Below are 19,005 nucleotides of genomic sequence, written 5' to 3'. Positions count from 1 at the left end.
AGTTGGAGAAGGAAGAAGACTACTAGAAGCCAGTGTTCATCATGCCTGGGCACCATCCCATGTGCTTATAGGGAAATGAAGAGCATAGGCTCATTGGTCAACTGTTAGATGTCAACGGTATTGTATTTGAATCAGGATGAACCATATGCAAACTGCCAACATCCAACTGTTTATTCACCTACAGAAAGGGCAATTGCATATGTTCAACCATATATATATACACATTTTATTTAAAAACATTGACTGTATTTTATGTTAAATATCACATCCACTACCATTTTTTTCCTTTAGAAGAATGAATAGTGGTTCTCACAGCTTGATTTAAAAAATTCCATTCCACATTGGCTCAGGAACTCACCCTAAGCTACTGAATAATTAGTCATTGGACTCTGGATTCCTAGGAATGCCATTTCTATCTTCTTTCTTTCTTCAAGTTAAAGTCACACCTGTTAGTCACACACAAAGAAGAGGATGAAGGATGAAGCTATCAGCTGTGCTTTCTAGCTAACTGAATGATAAGCAGCAAAGGGATTAAAATGTGGGTCAACATTGTTCGTTGGCTGGTTTATTTCTGAGACATAAATCTTTCTGTCCTACAGGATGCAACACAGCACTGTCTGCCTGAAGAAGGTACATAAAGACAGGTAAGACTCTGAGGGGCAGAGAAGCCCCCGAACAGACTTAAAATAAGTCACCCTTAAGTAATAAGTGCGCTTTACTTTTGTTCTGCCCTTGTTAGAGCATTTAATTAAAATAAACACACAAACAAATCACAAGTGTGCTATTAGGACAAAACCCAAAAATTTGGGACAGAAAGAAGGAGAAGAGTTGGGGGATGGGGCTGTATTTAGATTAAGGGCTGCTAGTGAAACTCTCTTTGTCTAGATCTCACATTTCTACCATTGACACTAAAAAATCTAAATTGGGTTTATTTTTATGGTTGCCCTTACGCCCTCACAAAACTATTGTAAGATATCAGAGTCCTAGGGCCTCCTATATTCTCAAAAATATCAACCCAGAGAGTTAGTATTCAGAGTGGGGAGAGCCTAAACCTTGTAATTACACCTAGGTTTAAACCCTGGCTGCATACTTCTACCAGTGTAGCCTGAGCACCCTTTCTGCTTTTTTCACCTTTCTGTACCTGTGCATATGATGAGCCAGACTTTGCTGGCTTCAAAGGATTCATTAGAAAATACAAGTAAAGAGACTCACTGCAGGCCGGGTGCAGTGTCTCACGCCTGTAATCCCAGCACTTTGGGAGGCTGAGGCGGGCAGATCACCTGAGGTCGGAAGTCAAGACCAGCCTGGCCACCATGGTGAAACCCCGTCTCTACTAAAAATACAAAAATTAGCCGGGCAGGCGTGGTAGGGCAGAGGGGCGGGGGGGTGGCAGGGTGGGGGGGTGGGGGGGGTGAGGTGGGGTGGGTGGCGCTTGTCAGGAGGCTGAACTAGGATAATTGCTTGAACCTGGGAGGCAGAGGTTGCAGTGAGCCAAGATCACAACATTGCACTTCAAACTGGGTGACACAGTGAGACTCCACCTCAAAAAAAAGAGAGATTCATTGCAACTATTACTTATGCCTAAAAGATGACAAACCTTTCACCCCATAATTTTCAGTAAGATGTTTTAAATGTAAATGCAGCCTTGAGTATCCTGTAAGGACAGAGGTACAGATGATGCCCATGAAGTTGATTTTCTGTTTCAAAATTCACATGCAAGCTAAGCATAATCAAGATATCTAATGTAGGCTGGGCGCAGAGGCTCATGCCTGTAATCCCAGCACTTTAGGAGGCCAAGGCAGGTGCATCACCTGAGGTCGGGAGTTTGAGACCAGCCTGACCTAACATGGACAAACCCCGTCTCTACTAAAAATACAAAATTAGCCAGGCATGATGGTGCATGCCTGTAATCCCAGCTACTCGGGAGACTGAGGCAGGAGAATTGCTTGAACACGGGAGGTTGCAGTGAGCCAAGAGCATGCCATTGCACTCCAGCCTGGGCAACAAGAGCAAAACTCTGTCTTAAAAAAAAGATATCTAATGTAAACAAGGAAGGTAGCTGTCCTTTCCAGATCAGATAGGGAAATGAGATAAAGGCCTGATGGGAGGAGGAGAGGTTTCATAAAGGTGAAATGGCAAGCGCCAGAGAGATTCAAATCTTAACACATCCTTTTCCTTCTTACAGGCTTCCCAGGATTCCCCACTGACATTATGATAAAATCCAAAACCTTTATGGGGTCAAAAAATGCTCTCAGTAAGCCTGGCCTCTGCATGCTTAGGCAACTTCAACTCACACCCTCTTCCTAGTTACTTTAAAGTATCTGCATCTCCCTGATCGCACCTGAACTCTCTCCCTAGATTCTATTTCCCACTCCTCATCCCATTTCTCAGCTGCCCTAACTCGCACTCTTCCTTCTTTCCTCTCAGAAGGACTTCCTGTCTGCCCGCCTCTGCCTTGCCTCCCCAGGACCTGGTCTGTGAATATCACAGCACAGTTTATCATACTGAACTGTAATTTTGTAACTTACATTTACTTGTCTATAACTCACATGGACCTGGACTGGCTTTAGCAATCTGCCAGCCCCTTTGCCTGACACAAAGCTAACACTCAAATGTTTGTTGAGTGTGCAGCTTCTGAAACTCCCCAGTTTTATCTAGGCTTGGCTCTTTTACCCTACATTAGAAAGTCCAAGAAGCAGGGCTGCTGGTGTTCATGGCTTAAGTAGCTGCTTATCCAGATTGATTAAGATTTGTCTTTAACATGGGGAATTTGTAAGCTATGTGGAAACTTATCTCATTTGAATAATAGTCTGTTTAAAAATATTTATGAGTCAGGTGTGGTGGCTCCTGCCTGTAATCCCAGCACTTTGGGAGGCTGAGGAGGGCAGATCACCTGAGGTCAGGAATTCAAGAGCAGCCTGGCCAACACAGTGAAACCCCATCTCTACTAAAAATATAAAAATTAGCCATCTTGGTGGTGAGTGCCTGTAATCCCAGCTACTCAGGAGGCTGAGGCTGGAGAATCACTTGAACCCAGGAGGCAGAGGTTGCAGTGAGCAGAGATAGCGCCATTGCACTCCAGCCCAGGCGACAAGAGCAAAACAGTGTCAAAAAAAAAAAAAAATATATATATATATATATATATATATATATATATATTTATGATGGGCCAGGCATGATGGCTCACGCCTGTAAGCCCAGCACTTTGGGAGGCTGAGGTGAGCGGATCATCACCTGAGTTCAGGTGTTCGAGAACAGACTGGCCAACATGGTGAAACCCCATCTCTACCAAAAATAAATAAATAAATAATTATCTGGGCATGGTGGCATGAGCCTGTAGTCCCAGCTACTCAGGAAGCTGAGGCAGGAGAATCACCGAACCTGGGAGGCAGAGGTTGCAGTGAGCCAAGATCGCACAACTTTATTGGTCGACAGAGCAAGATTCCGTCTCAGAAAAAAAAAGAAAAGAAAAGAAATTATGAGGGTATGCCAACTTCTATCATTTACAAAAAGAGTGATTTCACTTGCCAATGTAATAATATGTACTTTTAGAAATCAATTAGGAATAATGGAAATTTCAAATTTTTTCGAAGACCAGTGATATAAAATGCCCAACTGGTATTAGTTTTCAACTTTTTGCAACTATGCATGGTCAAAACTGGATGAGTCACTGAAACACATGTAAGACATATTTCTAAAAGTGTGTTTATGGCATGCTTCTTTCCATGCTATGTGATGTATCTTCTTGAAATTCTGGCTATTCTCAGTTTAACATGCTACCATTTACCATGGCTCCGGAATTCCGTGTTTGGTAAATAGCAACCTTCCAGGCCATGTGCAATGGCTCACATCTGTAATCCTAGCACTTTGGAAGGCTGAGGCAGGAGAATCATTTCAGCCCAGGAGTTCAAGACCAATGTGGGCAACATAGTGAGACTCTGTCTCTATAAAAGATAACAAAAAATTAGCCAGGCATGGTGACATGTGTCTGTAGTCTCAGCTACTGGGGACTCTGAAGCGGGAGGATTGCTTGAGTCTGGGGATTGAGGCTGCGGAAAGCCATGATTGTGCCACTGCACTCCCGCCTGGGTGACAGAGAGAGACCCTGTCTCGGGGGGAGAAAAGAGCATCCTTCTGTATCTTAAAACTGATAAGCACAAGTGGCACATCATGGAGAATAAACAAATCTCAAAAATTAGAAAAAATCCTACTTTCTCAATTTGCCTAGAAATTATTTGCAGATAGGCGCTTTCTTTTATGCACATTTGAAGACCCTATGGCAGGTTGAATTGTGTGCCCCAAAGAGGATATGTTGAAATCCTAACCCCCGATACCTCACAGTGTGCTATTATTTGGACATTGAATTTTTGCAGATGTTAAAATGAGGCCATACTGGAGTGGGATGGGCCCTAAATCCAATATGACTGGTGTGTTTATAAGATGGTTATGTGAAGACACAGACACAAAGGGAGAATGCATATGAAGACAGAGGCAGAAATTAGAGTGATGCCAGCACAAGGAATGTCAGAGATTGCTGCTGTCACCAGAACCTAGGAGAAGCATGGAACAAATTCTCCCTCAGAGCTTTCAGAAGGGTTCAACACTGCTGACACCCTAATTTTAGACTTGTAGCCTCCAGAACTGTGAGACAATAAATTGCTGTTTTTTCAAGCTACCCAGTTGGTGGTACTTTGTTATGGCGCCTGAGGAAACTAATACAACATTTAATAATACTGTTCATGTTTAATTGAATTGCTGTTACTTCCTAGAGAGAGAAGTTAGGTAAAATGCATTGATCCTCTTTTTAAAATCGCTTTTAGAAATCTAACAGCATGTATTGAGAACCATAAAAATGACCATACTTGCTGACGAAGTAATTCTACTTCTGGAACAGTATCATTAGGAAATGAGTCCCAACTTGTAAAATGATACAACTGCAAAGATAAGTATTACTATAACTTAGGTTGTTTATAATTTGTTGCTAATATACTTGTCCAACAATAGAGTTTTAGTTAAGTAAATCACATTATAATTACTAGAATACAAACAATATGAGTTCTGAAAATTACATAAGATGAAAAATGCTTACTAGGTATTATATGGAAAACACAGAATACTAAAAAAAATTCCTTTTTTTTTTTTTTTTTTTTTTTTTAAAGACAGAGTCTCCTTTGTTGCCCAGGCTGGAGTGCAGTGGCATGATCTCAGCTCACTGCAACCTCTGCCTCCTGGGTTCAAGCGATTCTCCTGCCTCAGCCTCCCAAGTAGCTGGGACTACAGGCATGTGCCAACACACCCAGCTAACTTTTGTATTTTTAGTAGAGATGGGGTTTCACCATTTTGGCCAGGCTGGTCTCAAACTCCTGACCTAAGGTGATCCACCTGCCTCAGCCTCCCAAAGTGCTGGGATTACAGGGGTGAACCACTGTGACCAGCCTGAGAATACTAAAATTCTATATGGAGTATGATGAAGGAAAATATGCATAGAAAAAAAGAGAGAGACAAAGGCAACCTGGTTAAATATTCATTGTGGTAGAATTATGTTCAGTGGGTCAGAACTCTCTTCTTGGCTCCCTGATCTTATCCTTTTGGTACCAATTTCCAGTCTTATTTTCTCTCTCCTCAAGCCTCTCCATGCACAGCCAATTCTTTCTTGGCAATGCCTCTTGGGAGCAGTCCAGGCCCACTTTACCTTATACAGGTTTTTGTGAAAAGATTCCTATTTGGCCTGACTGTGGCCTATCTATGGCCAGAATAACACTGTCGTTCTATTGCTGAATACATCTACTGTGTTAATCTGTCCATTTATGTTTTATGCACTTTTATGTATGTGCTATGTTTTTCAATAAAAAGGTTTTTTTTAAACTTTATGTGTTTTCGTATTTTGTTTTGTCAAGATAAGGATAAATGGTTCTCTGCTGATTTGCTTCATTATACCTCTAAATGTAATGTTTCATCAGAACAGCTGGGTACCTGTTTGTGACAATGGAGTGAACACAGGCTTTTCTCCCCTTCATGTACAATGTCTACCAGCTCCTCCACGTTTACCAATGCAAACTCCGTAACTTCCTGTAAAACCTGGCTTAAAAATTTCCATCATCAAACCTGCCTGATCTGTGCTACCAAAATTTATACTGTATCATATTCTACATTTATCAAGCAACTACTAGCTGTAAGGCCTGAAGATTTAATGTCCTAAGCTGTTTGCAATCTTTTTGTGCAAAGCAAACATAAAAGATGATAACAAATAGCAGAGAAGGGCATATGATGTGTTCAAAGTGGGGAAGAGGGAGAGTGGTGAAGAGAGGATGGGAGTGGGTGAGACTGATAAAGGCTAGAAGACACCACGTAAAAATTGGATAGAAGATATTTAACGAATGGGAGAGGAATGGCATGAGACATGGCACCTTGGAGACCAGGATAACGGCAGGACCCTTAATGGAAATGAGCATCTGGAGCTGTTTGGGGGAAAAGCTGGGCAAGTCCAAGCGGAATATTATAATGTGCACTGACAGACGTTACACTAAAACTGAAGAAGACATGGAAAGCACAGAATCTTACGCCAGATAAATACAGGTGATAGATGAAGTAACAAAGTCCCATAAATCTATTTTTCTTAAAAAAAAAAAAAAGCGGGGGCAGGGGGAGGGTGTGGGGATCCTAAACTAGTATAAAGACACATAAGAAGGAAAAGAGGGACCTGAGATTGACAGCCTGGTCAACGATGCCTGAAACAGCACGGGACTTCAGAAAATAAGGACGAGCAAACGAACTCTAGGTGAGGCAGTGTAGGACAGTGGTTAACAGCTCCAGTGCCGGAGACAGAACCCCAGAGCTGGAATCTCCTACTGCTGAGATGGGTGTGGCCTTGGGCAAGTTACTTAACCTCTCCGTGCCTCAGTTACCTCATCATTAAAATGAGAATAATATTAATATCTACTTCCCAGGATCGTTGTGAAGATTAAAAGCTTTTACACAAGAACTGACATCAGTGCCTGGCACCTAAGCACTGATAAATGTCTGCCACGGGGTGAGGGGTGGATTTTATTTAGTTCTCGGTGACCTTGGGGAGACCAATTTCTGATCAGTAGTACGAAGGGAAACTACAAAGAAAGGGAATGAATAAGCGGGTGCGTGGTAAGAACGCAGAGGCAGCCACCAGGTATCAATGACCCTTTGGGAGCACGTAAGCAATAAAAGTGAGGAATGAAATAAAGGGTAATCCAAGAGCACAGGGTTAAGTGAACATGCTTTCCGAGGGGAGATCGTAGCAAGAGGGAAAAGACCACTGGCGAGGAACTCGGGTCGCTAAAACTGTTCTTCAGTCGGCGCGGGACTAACTACACTGGGAGCAGGACAGGTGTAAAGACCCGCTCCTTCCCGGCCCGAGTTCCCCAGGGAGCTCCAAAGAGCGCTCTGTCCGCGCCGGGTGAAGTTTGAAACAGCTCTGACTTGAAGGGGGAAAGCCCATTTCCCAACGAACCTGGGAAAGCCCATTTCCCAAAGAACCAACGATACCTGGGACGACAAAACAACAGGCTTTCCTGTTTCCATCTCCGGCACGACCTGTTCCACGGCTCTGTATTCATCAGCCTCCTCCCGGCCAGCAGCAGCCACCAAGACAGGATGCGGCTCGGGGAGCCGAAGGGACAGCGCCCCAAGTTCATCCGGCCGCGGGAGCAAAAAAAAGCGCCCAAAGGGGAAGGAAGGAAACAGAAAGAAAGGGGCTCCGGAATTTGGGGGGGGTGGCTAGCGAGGCCAGACCCCGGAGCTGGGAAAATGACCTCCGCGTCCAAGGTCGAGCAGGTCCTTCTCCCTCCCAGTCCCGCCGGCGAGCACCTCTGCCCCTCCCGCTCCGCTCCGCTCCGCAGGGCCGGCGCCGCGCGGGACCCCAGTCCAGGCTCCGCTCCGCAGCGCGCCCACCGGGCCCGACCTTCCCTTCGGGATGCTGCCGGGTGGGGGCTCCCGGAGAAGGCGCAGGTGAGCGCCGCGGCCCCGCGCTCCGGCGGAAAAGGGCCCCGGTCCTCCCCACGCGCAGGCAGCGGGGACAGAACTTCCCAAGCGCCTCCCGAGCCCAGGGAGGGCCTGGCCCCGCTCCCGGGGACCCCGCACCCGGGTCCCACTTCTCGCGCGCCGCGCCCAAGTTCCTCCATCCGGCCGCTCCCGACGCCGTTCCCCTCGGCTCTGCCTCCCTCCCCAGTCTCTTCTCCTCCGCGCGCCGGGAAAGTTTGGCCCCTGCCCGCCGGCCTGGAGCCCCGCACTCACCGCACAGGGAGCGGAGCCGAAGCGCCGGGCGCGCGCGGGAGAGAGGGCGGCGGCTGGCAGCGCGAGCGCGGAGCTCCTCACAGCGGCCCCTGCTGTCCCGGCCGCCGACTGGGTTGGAAAGGGGAGGAGGCCGCCGGGTGTCACCTGCCCGCTATCCCACCCAGCCGCGTGACGCGCGCAGCGCCGCCCCCTGCCCGCCGCCGCCAGGTGCCCGCCGAGGGCCGGAGGGAGGAGCCGGGGCGGCGCGAGGGGGAGCGGCCGGGAGGGCGGAGGCCGCCCCGGCCTCGCCTCCGCCGCGTGCCCTGACTCTCGGGACTGGGGCCCACCGGCCGCTCTGGGTTAGCGGGGCTGGTCGTGGCACCGATGACCTTTCTTTCCGAGAGCAGATGCCATCACTTGGGGGACATCTCCAGGCTGACATAGCAGAGTGGAAATTGTCGTCATGCGTGACTCATTTGGGAATGAGTTGTAGAAAAATCCGAAATGAGGAAAACCTAGCTGAGGCTGGAGGCGGAGAAAAAGGGGACTCCCTGCTCCTGAAAGGGTATTGGGAGGGTTAATTCACATCTGAAATGGAAGCCAGACCAAGAGGAGAAGGCCCTGGGAGGGGAAGGCCGACTTGGTTCAGCTCCATCCCCTGCTTATAAGGAATAAGAAACTGGAGAATTGAGGCAGCCTGGGGGGCATGGGGAGAGGACTTTTAGAGCAATGAAGACTAGATTGTATATCATCTAACTTTGTTTCTGGTAACAGCAACTGCTGCAGGAAAAAAAGTCTAGAAAATTCATTTCTCGTTACCTACTGTCGGATTGGAAAGTGGGGGTGGGGATGAGCGTTCGGAGTGTGCACCTGCGCTTGGTTTATTTATTTATTTTTTAAACGTACCTGGCCTTGTGTCTGGTAATGATCCTCCTAATCGCTGGTATGATTTGGAGTCATGGCATCAATAGCTGAAAGGCAAAATAGGGGCCTAGAGAAGTTCCCTGCTTCTGAGGCAAAAACCAAAGGCTGGTGTTGAACTGTCCAGAAACCTAAAAAACAATAATCATTTTTAGTTGCAGTCCTGACCCAACCACCTCACAAATGTGGGCTTTGAGTTTGTGTTGCGAGTTCTCAGCATGGAATCAAGAAACACAAAAAGGGGCGGGGAGCGTCAGGACAACCAGAGAGGATGGGTAGGGAGAAAAAAAAAATTGGGGTGTCGGAAGCATATTTTCCTCACATGTAGGGATTGCCTTCGGCAGCTTAATCCCACTACATTAAACAAGAGGTTTTAATGTTTTATGTAAAACTTCGAAAGTGTCTATTGAAAGAAAAGCAAAAAAAAAAAAAAAAAAGCTTAAATTGCAAAGAATCTCGAAGTCAAAAAAACTAAAGATTTCTCCTTTCTTTTAGATAACTTTGCTTTCATATTAAAAACAGATCATTTAGTAGACTTAGGAAGTCTTTTGGGAATGGGAGACAATTGCCTAATGATACTTGCCTTTGAGTCTATCACAATTTACCATTTATATATACTTATGAAATTTCAAATATGCAGAAGCTCAAATAGATTCATTTATTTAACAAATACTGGAGTGCTGCTATGTTCCAGGCCCTGAAGTTTCAATAGATAACAAATTCCCCGTTCTCAGGGACTATACTTTCATTCTAGTTGGAGATGACAGACAATACATGAATAAAGAAGTAAAAAAAATGTAGTGTTCGGCCAGGCGCAGTGGCTCACGCTTGTAATCCCAGCACTTTGGGAGGCCGAGGCGGGCAGATCATGAGGTCAGGAGTTCGAGACCAGACTGTGCAATACAGTGAAACGCCGTCTCTACTAAAAATACAAAAATTAGCTGAGTGTGGTGGTGCGTGCCTGTAGTCCCAACGACTTGGGAGGCTGAGGCAGGAGAGTCGCTTGAACCTGGGAGGCAGAGGTTGCAGTGAGCAGAGATCTCGCCACTGCACTCCTCCAGCCTGGGTGACAGAGCTAGACTCTGTCTCAAAAAAAAAAAAAGAGGAAAAAAAAGAAAAAAAATGTGATGTTCAGGGTTTGATAAGTGCTATGAAGAAAAATAAAGAAGGGAAGGGGATGGAGACTTTTGGAGGTGGGGAGTTGTGTTAAATGTTAAAGTGGTTAGGGAAGGCCCCAGTGGAAGCAGGCATTTCAGCCCAGATTTTGAACAGGTAAGGTGACACACCTGTGTGCCTATCCAGTAACAGCATTCCACTCAAAGGGAATGGCAAGGCTAAAAGCTCTGGGGGTGTGGTGTGGGATATTCCATTCATAGACCAGCAAAGGGGAGATGTCAGATGAATTTCAGTGAGTGAGGACATAAGGACAGTAAGAAATGAGGTCAAAGAGTTAAGGAAGCATTTTGAGTAGAAAAGTGTCATACTTTGACATTTTCAAGAGTATTTTGGCAACTTTTTTGAGAAAAGGGCATGGGGTATGGAGGCAGAGAAGAAGGACAGAAGTAAGACGATGATCAGGAGGCTCTTGGGAAATCCAGATGAGAGATAAAGGTGGCTTTGACCAAGTTGGTAGTAGTGAAAGAAGATTTAAAAAAATACATTCTGAAGGTAATATTAACAGGACTTCCTGAGAATTTGATATGGGCTATGAGAGAGAGAAAAAAGAGGTCAAGGATGACTCCAGGGTGTTTGCCTTGGGTAACTGGAAGAAAAAAATGCCATTTACTGAAAGAAAAAAAAAACTGTGAAAGAAAAAAGTAGGGAGAAGGGCAGGTCAGGAGTTGTTTGGCATTGCTTTAATTTGAGATGCCTGTTACCTATCTAAATGGGAATTAATGTGAGGTAGGTAGTTGATTACACTAGTCTGGAGGTCAAGAAAGAGAGGTCTGGGCTAGCAATATAAATCTGGGTGTAGTCAGTTTCCAGATGACACTGGAAGGCATGAGAATGGCTAAGAGCACCAAGAGTGAGAATAGAGAAGAGATTATCCCTCCTTTCCCCATTTGCTAAATTCTCACACACAGGGTTCTGTGTTTTGGCTCTTGATTCCATTCCACTGTCTATGTGTCCTACCTTATATTTTCTTTTACTTTTACTATTTTATGTAAATGTGAAAAGAAGCTTTCTTTCTTGTTTTCAATGAAAAGCTATGGCAGGATTTTTATTTTAATTGTCTTAAAGTTATTTAGGGATAACCTGTCATCTTTATGATATTGAGGTGACCCATCCATGAACATATATCTCCATAGCTGGTCTTTCACATATTTTATTATGCTTATTCTTAGGAACCTTATAATTATTGCCACTACTATCAATGTTTTTTTTTTTTTTTTAAGACAGGGTCTCACTCTGTTGCCCAGGCTACAGTGCAGTGACACAATCATAGCTCACTGCAGCCTTGAACTTCTGGGCTCAAGCGATCTTCCAGCCTCAGCATCAGACAAGCTAGGACTACAGGCATGCACCACCATGGGGGGCTAATTTTTTAATTTTTTGTAGAGACAGGATCTTGCTATGTTTCCCAGACTGGTCTCAAACTCCTGGTCTCAAGAGAACCTCCTTCTTCAGCCTCCCAAAGTGCTGGGATTACAGATGTAAGCCACCGTGCCTGGCCTGGTATATGTATTTTTAAATTACATTTTCTAAATGTAAATATAAGAATGTTAATTTTTGTTTAATGGTTGTAAATCCTTTGTCTTTACTAAATTATTAGTAATTTGTAGAGTGCCTCTGGTATTCTCTTGAGGCAATGATAACCCTTGTGAATAATTACAGTTTTTTTCACTATATTTTATTCTTTAAGAGAAAATTGAACCCTGTCAACTTCTTACTCTATGTCAGTATCATATGGATTTAACTTTTACCAGTGATTCTTATACTTTACTGAGAGTCACAATGCTTGGGATGTTATGCAAGTTCCTGAAAATTATTTTGAGTTGCTGATTTAGTGAGTCTGGAGAGTGGGCCAAGGAATGTGCATCTTAACACACACTCTTAACTGATTCTGTTAAGAGTTGCTGAGACACCTTACATGTGACCTATCTTTTCTGATACTTATCATTGCCTCCCCAGCTGCGCTATAAGCCCTAAAGGGAAGATATTTTATCTACTCTCTCTTTATATCTGTGGTGCCTAGGATATTAGCCTACAAACAGTGGGTGCTAAATAAATATGTAGATGGCAAAAAGAAATTTAGAAAAGTTGTGGAATGTACTTTTGTGAGTTTCATATTTAAATGCTTTAAAATGTTTTCCTATGTTTTTTATATAGATTTCATAATGATAACTCTGAGAGATAATGATAACTCTGAGAGATAATGATAACTCTGATATCATCAGAGGAAGAACATAATTGCAATATGATAGGTTCATTGAGTAAGTGACTATCAACCATTCCCACGTCTTGTTTCTTTACCACAAGGTATCTGTAGCCTGCCAGACTTAAAGGCTTCATCCTTTTAATTTTTTTTGGCATTGAAATGCAAACTATGAGTTTCAGAAAAATCATTTTCTTTCTGGTAATCCTGTTCACATATCTAAGATATATGTAAAATTAATATCTCCAAGGCAATGTGAGATACAGAATGAGAACATCCCTCAAGTTATTATAACAATCAATATAATTATTTTCCTGTAAACCCCAATCATTTGAAAATACTCATGATTTTTGACTGTGAAGAACTGCCACTTATTATGATCATGAAATTAACTTTGATCTGACTTCAAATATTATAAAAATGCTTTCTGTGCCAACTATATTATCTGAATGTTTATTCAATCAGTTTATCTTGATATCACAGTTTTGTGAAGGCCAAATCTAACATAGTATCTAGTTAAAATTCTCATGTCCTACATTTCATAATAATAAACTGCTCTTCAAAGAGATAAAACTACTATCATAATTTACATTTTATTGCATGGGTAAATAATATACCATCAGGAAAAACTATTTTAGTAATTTAATGGAAACAATAAACAAGAAAACATAAAAAATACTTACACTTTAAAACTCCATTTAACTCTCATGAGTTTTGGGACTTTGTACTAGACACTATATGTTATTTGTACTGCATGTTACTCATAACTTTTTTGTGCTATGTGTTACTCTAAGTTTTATGTAATAATAGTTAACTGATGTCTAATGTACCTCATAGGTTTACATAACAATTTATCAAATGGAGGCTCTGTTTTCCTGGAGGAGTTTCATTTATGCTAGGTTGGTGTTTCCCAAATTAGCCTGATTTTAATAATCACTGAGGATAAATGCAAAAAAACACAAATTTTGAGGCCCCTCCAGTACAAGGCCAGCCATACTTTGGATGGCAATGAAATAGCCAATGAAAAGAATTTCAATGAGTTTTATCTGTGTCTTTTAACATTGTATATTTTATTTTTATTCCCTAGATATGCCTGCTTTTGGAGAGATAACCTGTATACTTTATTATCAATCCTGGATGATTACTTTCTTGGATAATCATTACATTTTTAGTGTAGTGATTGAAAGGCTTATCAATTTGGGGTAAGAAAAAAACAAAGAATACTTTTATTAATAGGCTATCGCATGTTATAAGATTTTATAAAAACATTAGGATTTACATATTAGATTTTACATATTCTATGATACTCTGTTAAAAAAAATTTTTTTAGGGATGGAGTCTCACTATGTTGCCCAGGCTGGAGTGTAGCAGCTATTCACAGATGCAATCATAGTGCACCACAACCTCAAATTCCTGGGCTCAAACAATCCTCCTGCCTCAGCCTCCTGAGTATCTGGGACTAGAGGCATGTGCCATCATGCCCAGCTCTTAAATTTTTTATAGGTTTTGAATATTTCCAAAAGACTTCTTGTCTTAGTCTGATCAAGCTGCTACCACAACTGAGTAGCTTATAAACAGCAGAAATGGATTTCTCACAGTTCTGGAGGCTAGGAAGCCCAAGATCAAGCAGCTAGCACATTCAGTGTTTGGTGCAGTCCTTCTTGATTTATCAATGGCTCTTTCTTTCTTTCTTTTCTTTTTCTCCCTCCCTCCCTCCCTCCCTCCTTCTCTCCCTTCCTCCCTTTCTTTCTTCCTTTCTTGTCAGGGTCTCACTCTGTCACCTACCCACAGCATGCACCACCACACCCAGCTAATTTCTGTATTTTTTTGTAGGCATGGGGTTTTGCCATTTTGCCCAGGCTGGCCTCAAACTCCTGGGCTTAAACCATCCTCCCACCCTGGCCTCCCAAAGTGCTGGGATTATAGGAATAAGCCATTGAACCCAGCCCTGATGGCTCTTTCTATGAAAGGAGAATCTGGGGCCTCTTTTATAAAGGCACTAATACCATGTGTGAGGGCTCCTATCCTCATGATCTAATCATCTCCAAAAGGCCCTCCCTCCTAATATCATCACATTGGTGATTAGGTTTGAACATATGAATTTAGGAGGACAGAAACATTCAGACCATAGCAATGCTATCCTAATAAAATTGTGGTAAGCAAAACGAGGCACTGGGGATTATACACACACACACACACACATACACACACACACATATATATATATATATATATATATTTTTTTTTAAGATGGGAGTCTTGCCCTGTCACCCAGGCTGTAGTGGAGTGGCGCAATCTTGGCTCATTGCAACCTCAACCTCCACCTCCCAGGTTCAGGCAATTATCCCACCTCAGCCTCCGAGTAGCTGGGATTACAGGCGCCCACCACCATGCTCGGCTAATTTTTGTATTTTTAGTAGAGACGGGGTTTTGCCATGTTGGCCATGCTGGTCTTGAACTCCTGACATCAGATGATCTACCCGCCTTGGCCTCCCAAAGTGCTGGGATTACAGGCATGAGCCACCGAGCCTGACCTAGGGGATTATATTTATTAGACAATATTTGTGAACCTTGGTTGCATACAAAAATATCAAATTAGTCAAATTATTTTTACTTGTCCAAGGAACATAGTCTTTGATTGAAATGTACATTTTAAACTGTTATTAGAATGTTTTTATTTTACAGTTTAAGGTATGTTTTCAAAATGATTTATCATGGTATAATCTGTAGTCAGTTAATCAGTGTTTACTGTAGTCAGTTAATCAATGTTTACTTTTGGCATAAATGACAGTGGAAGCCAGCTTTAAAAATCAGACTGAGTAGAGATGAGCATATATGTGTTAGTGACTGATTTCCTTTTTTTATTTTGAGACAGAGTTTCGCTCTTGTTGCCCAGGCTGGAGTGCAATGGCACGGTCTCAGCTCACTGCAACCTCCACCTCCCGAGTTCAAGCGATTCTCCTGCATCAGGCTCCTGAGTAGCTGGGATTACAGGCGCGTGCCACCATGCCCGGCTAATTTTTCTGTATTTTTAGTAGAGACAAGGTTTCACCATGTTGGTCAGGCTGGTCTCAAACTCCTGACCCGTGATCCGCCTGCCTTGGCCTCCCAAAGTGCTGGGATTACAGGCGTGAGCCACTGTGCCTGGCCATGACTGACTTCCTAAGTGAAGAAAAGAAATTGTAAATTGCTTTATATTACTCATGTTTCTTTTTCTTTGGCATAGATCATCAAGACCTGACCCTGCAAATGGATGTGATTTAAAAAATGGTATCTTTTATCTCTGTTGTTCTTGGTTTTATATATCCATTTAATGCATTTAAAATGAGTTCCCTATCTATTTTTAAGCAATTGTGCAGATAAAGCATTCTAAGAAATGAGAGTGAAGGAGCTGTGACATATCCCCCAAAGCAAAGTTTGTGAGTCATTTAGTTACAGCTCATTTGTTTCAGCTGTTTTTTTCTAGATTAGCATGAGGAAAAATTAGACTTGTTCAGAAAGCTTAAGAAAATAGTTATTGTAAGGGAAAACAGTGATGGGCATAGAAATGGCCAGATTCTATTCTATATTCTATCCTATTTTTAAGAGACAGGGTCTTGCTCTGTCGTCCAGTCTAGAGGGCAGTGCAGTAGTCATAGCTCACTGCAACCTCAAACTCCTGGGCTCAGGTGATCCTCAGGCTAGTAGCTGAGACTACAGGTATGAGGGTATGAGCCACCACACCAACTTGTTCTTGTTGTTGTTGTTGTTGTTTTTAGATAGGGTCTTGCTCTGACAACCAAGCTGCAGTGCAGTGGTATGATCTTAGCTCGTTGCAACCTCTGCCTCCTGAGTAGAAATGAAAAGCATGCCCACTCACAGTTACAGCAGATGATGGCTAGCTATTCACTAGATTTGTTTCCTCTTTCTCCTGGGCACACAGCTGGATTATATCTCCCAGTCTTCCTTACAGTTTAGCAGTGGCCATGAAAGTGAATTCTGGCCAATGGAATTTGAGCAAAGTGTTGCTTGTCCCTTCCAGGCCAGGCTCATTCACATTTAACAGGTGAAATCCTGTGTGCTCTTTCTCCTGCATCACCCTGAAGGAAGCCTTATATGCTGAATGTGGTGGAGCCAAAAGATGGAAGGGATTCTGTGTTCTCAAATTACCCTGTGGAGGGGAAGGATCTTCTAGGAATTATAAACAAATTTACAGTGCATTAAGCCTCTGAAACTTTGTAGTTAATCTGTTACAACTGTTAGCCTGCCTCAAGTGATAAAATACTCAGAGAAGATAGTACTCAGAGAAGGATTTACAGTTTCACCCTGCAGAAAGCAGGAAATGGTTAGCTCTTCCTTTGGCCTTTCCTTGATATTTTGCTAGGTAAGGGCGGACAACCTCTTGGTATTCTTCCTTAATGGACTAGTTTTCCTAACTTTACCTTATTACAGTAGCCTCTTAACTAGCTCCCTGCTTCTGTTGTTGTCCTCTGCCCTTAGAGTTTATTATCAAAACAATGACCAGACTGACCTCAGGACGTTCTGCTGAATCCTCCAAGCTTTCCATTTGTTTGAAAGAATAAGCCAAAGTCTTTTCGATGACCTACAAGAGCCTTTGTGATCTGCCACCTCTCCCTATTACCTTTATTTATTTATTTATTTATTTGAAATATACAATCAAAATCCCAGAATTATGCTAAAGTTAGTATGTGTTCAACATTGGCTCTTCTCAATTTACCAACATAATATACTTTCTCTAAGAAAAGAAAAGAGTATATTACTTTTTCTAAGCCATTACTTTAGTGTAGAGAGTTTTACAGGGTTCTAGACATTTTTTAAAAAGTTTATTTATTTTAGGATAATAATATATACAACTATGCACAGTAAATATAGAAAAAAGCATTTTTTTACTAAGAAAACTTTCCAATTTTAATTTCTCTCCTTTTAAACTTTTTTTCTATATGTTTCAGAGCTCTTTAGAGAAACAGAACACAAATATGGAAGAACATTCCCTATTACCTTTTATCCTTATCTCCTATACTCTCCCTTTCTGCTCAGACAGATACACCCACACAAATTTCCCTTGCTATCTCTTGGACCCCGCAGGCATGCTTTAGCCTCAGGGCTTCTGTGCTTGTTCCCTCTGCCTAGAATGCTCTTCTCCCAGATACCCACATGACTTGCTCTTTTAAATCCTCCCGGTGTTTGCTCAGAGAAGCATTTTCTGAGCATGCTATTTAAAACTAAAACTCCTCACATTCTCTATTCCTCTCTTCTACATGATTTTTCTACATAGCACTTATCACCTAACATACTATACACATTTCCTCTGAAATATTGTTTATTGTCTGCCCCTCTCCACACCCCAATTAAAGTGAAAGCTTCATGAGAATTTTTGACCTTTTTTTTAAAAAAAGTTCCCTATCTAGAGTAGCACTTGGCAAACAATAATACATTTTTAAAAAAATAATTAAATGGTATTATATAGATAAGCAAAGTATGCCAAAGGAACACTAAAGAGAAACTCCTAATTCAAACTGGTTCTGGCAGGGAAAAACTTTCTGGAGAAATTTGCTCCTCTGCCAGGACTAAGGGGTGATGTAGTTGTTGCAAGCATGAGACAGTGGTCACTTCTTAGTCCTCATCTTAGCTGACCTATCATCATCATTTGACACAGTTGATTACGGTTTTCTTGAAATGCTGCCTTCACTTGACATCAGGGATACCACACTTGGCCTGGCTCTTCTCCTTTTTCTGGAAATTCTTTTTCAGGCTCTTCACCAATTTTTCCCTCATCTTCCACCCCTAAATTTTGGAGTGCTCCAAGGTTCTGTTCTTAGCTGTCTTCTCTCATCTATCTGCACTCATACTTCACGTGATCTGAGTAAGAAAAGGCTTAAATGCCATCTCTATAGTCATGATTCCCAAATGTGTTTTCCAGACTGTATCTTTTTCTTGAATTCCAGATTTGTATATCTGAGTGCCCACTGGGCCTCACCATTTGATTAATAATTTGTATCTCAAACTTAAATGTCTGAAACAGAGCCACTGGTATTTCCCCTTTTTGTAGTCTTCTCTACCTCATTCAATGGCAACTCTATTCTTTTGGTTGCTCAGGCCAAAATCCTTGGAGTCATCTTTGACTCTTCTCTTCCTCTCTGCCAACTCTTCAAAATATATCTAAAACCACTTCCCACCATCTCCACTGCCATCATGTTGGTACCGCCACCGTCATCTCTTGCTTGGAATATTTCAATAGCCTCTTAACTGATTTCTTTGATTCTGCTTTCTGCTTATTGTTCCCTTAGTCTCTTTGGGCTGCTATAACAAAATATACTAAGCTGGGTGGCTTCTAAACAACAGAAATTGATTTCTTACAGTTCTGGAGGCTGAGAAGTCCAAGTTCAAGACACTAGCAGATTTGGTGCCTGGTCAGGACTAGTTAGCTGTATGGTTCATAGTGGTGCCTTCTTGCTGTGTCTTCA

General features: G+C 42.5%; 1 protein-coding gene across 9 annotated transcripts in view; it reads right to left on the bottom strand.

Annotated features, from left to right (window-relative positions):
• ELOVL7 (ELOVL fatty acid elongase 7) overlaps window positions 1–8,430 on the bottom strand; it is a 92,491-nt gene extending 84,061 nt beyond the window's left edge. For 3 of the 9 annotated variants that reach the window (XM_009449122.3, XM_054684355.1, XM_003950553.4), the window contains exon 1: window positions 8,266–8,427. The gene's annotated coding sequence lies outside the window, so the exon portion shown is untranslated. The other 6 variants (XR_010157234.1, XR_010157235.1, XM_016953279.4 and 3 more) reach the window with 4 other exon arrangements.
• Window positions 8,431–19,005: the final 10,575 nt, after the last annotated feature.

Source organism: Pan troglodytes, chromosome 4, assembly GCF_028858775.2.
Source record: "Pan troglodytes isolate AG18354 chromosome 4, NHGRI_mPanTro3-v2.0_pri, whole genome shotgun sequence".
In the NCBI taxonomy this organism is placed as follows: domain Eukaryota; kingdom Metazoa; phylum Chordata; class Mammalia; order Primates; family Hominidae; genus Pan; species Pan troglodytes.
Note: the sequence above shows the minus strand (reverse complement) of the source record. Positions and strands in the feature narration are given on the sequence as shown.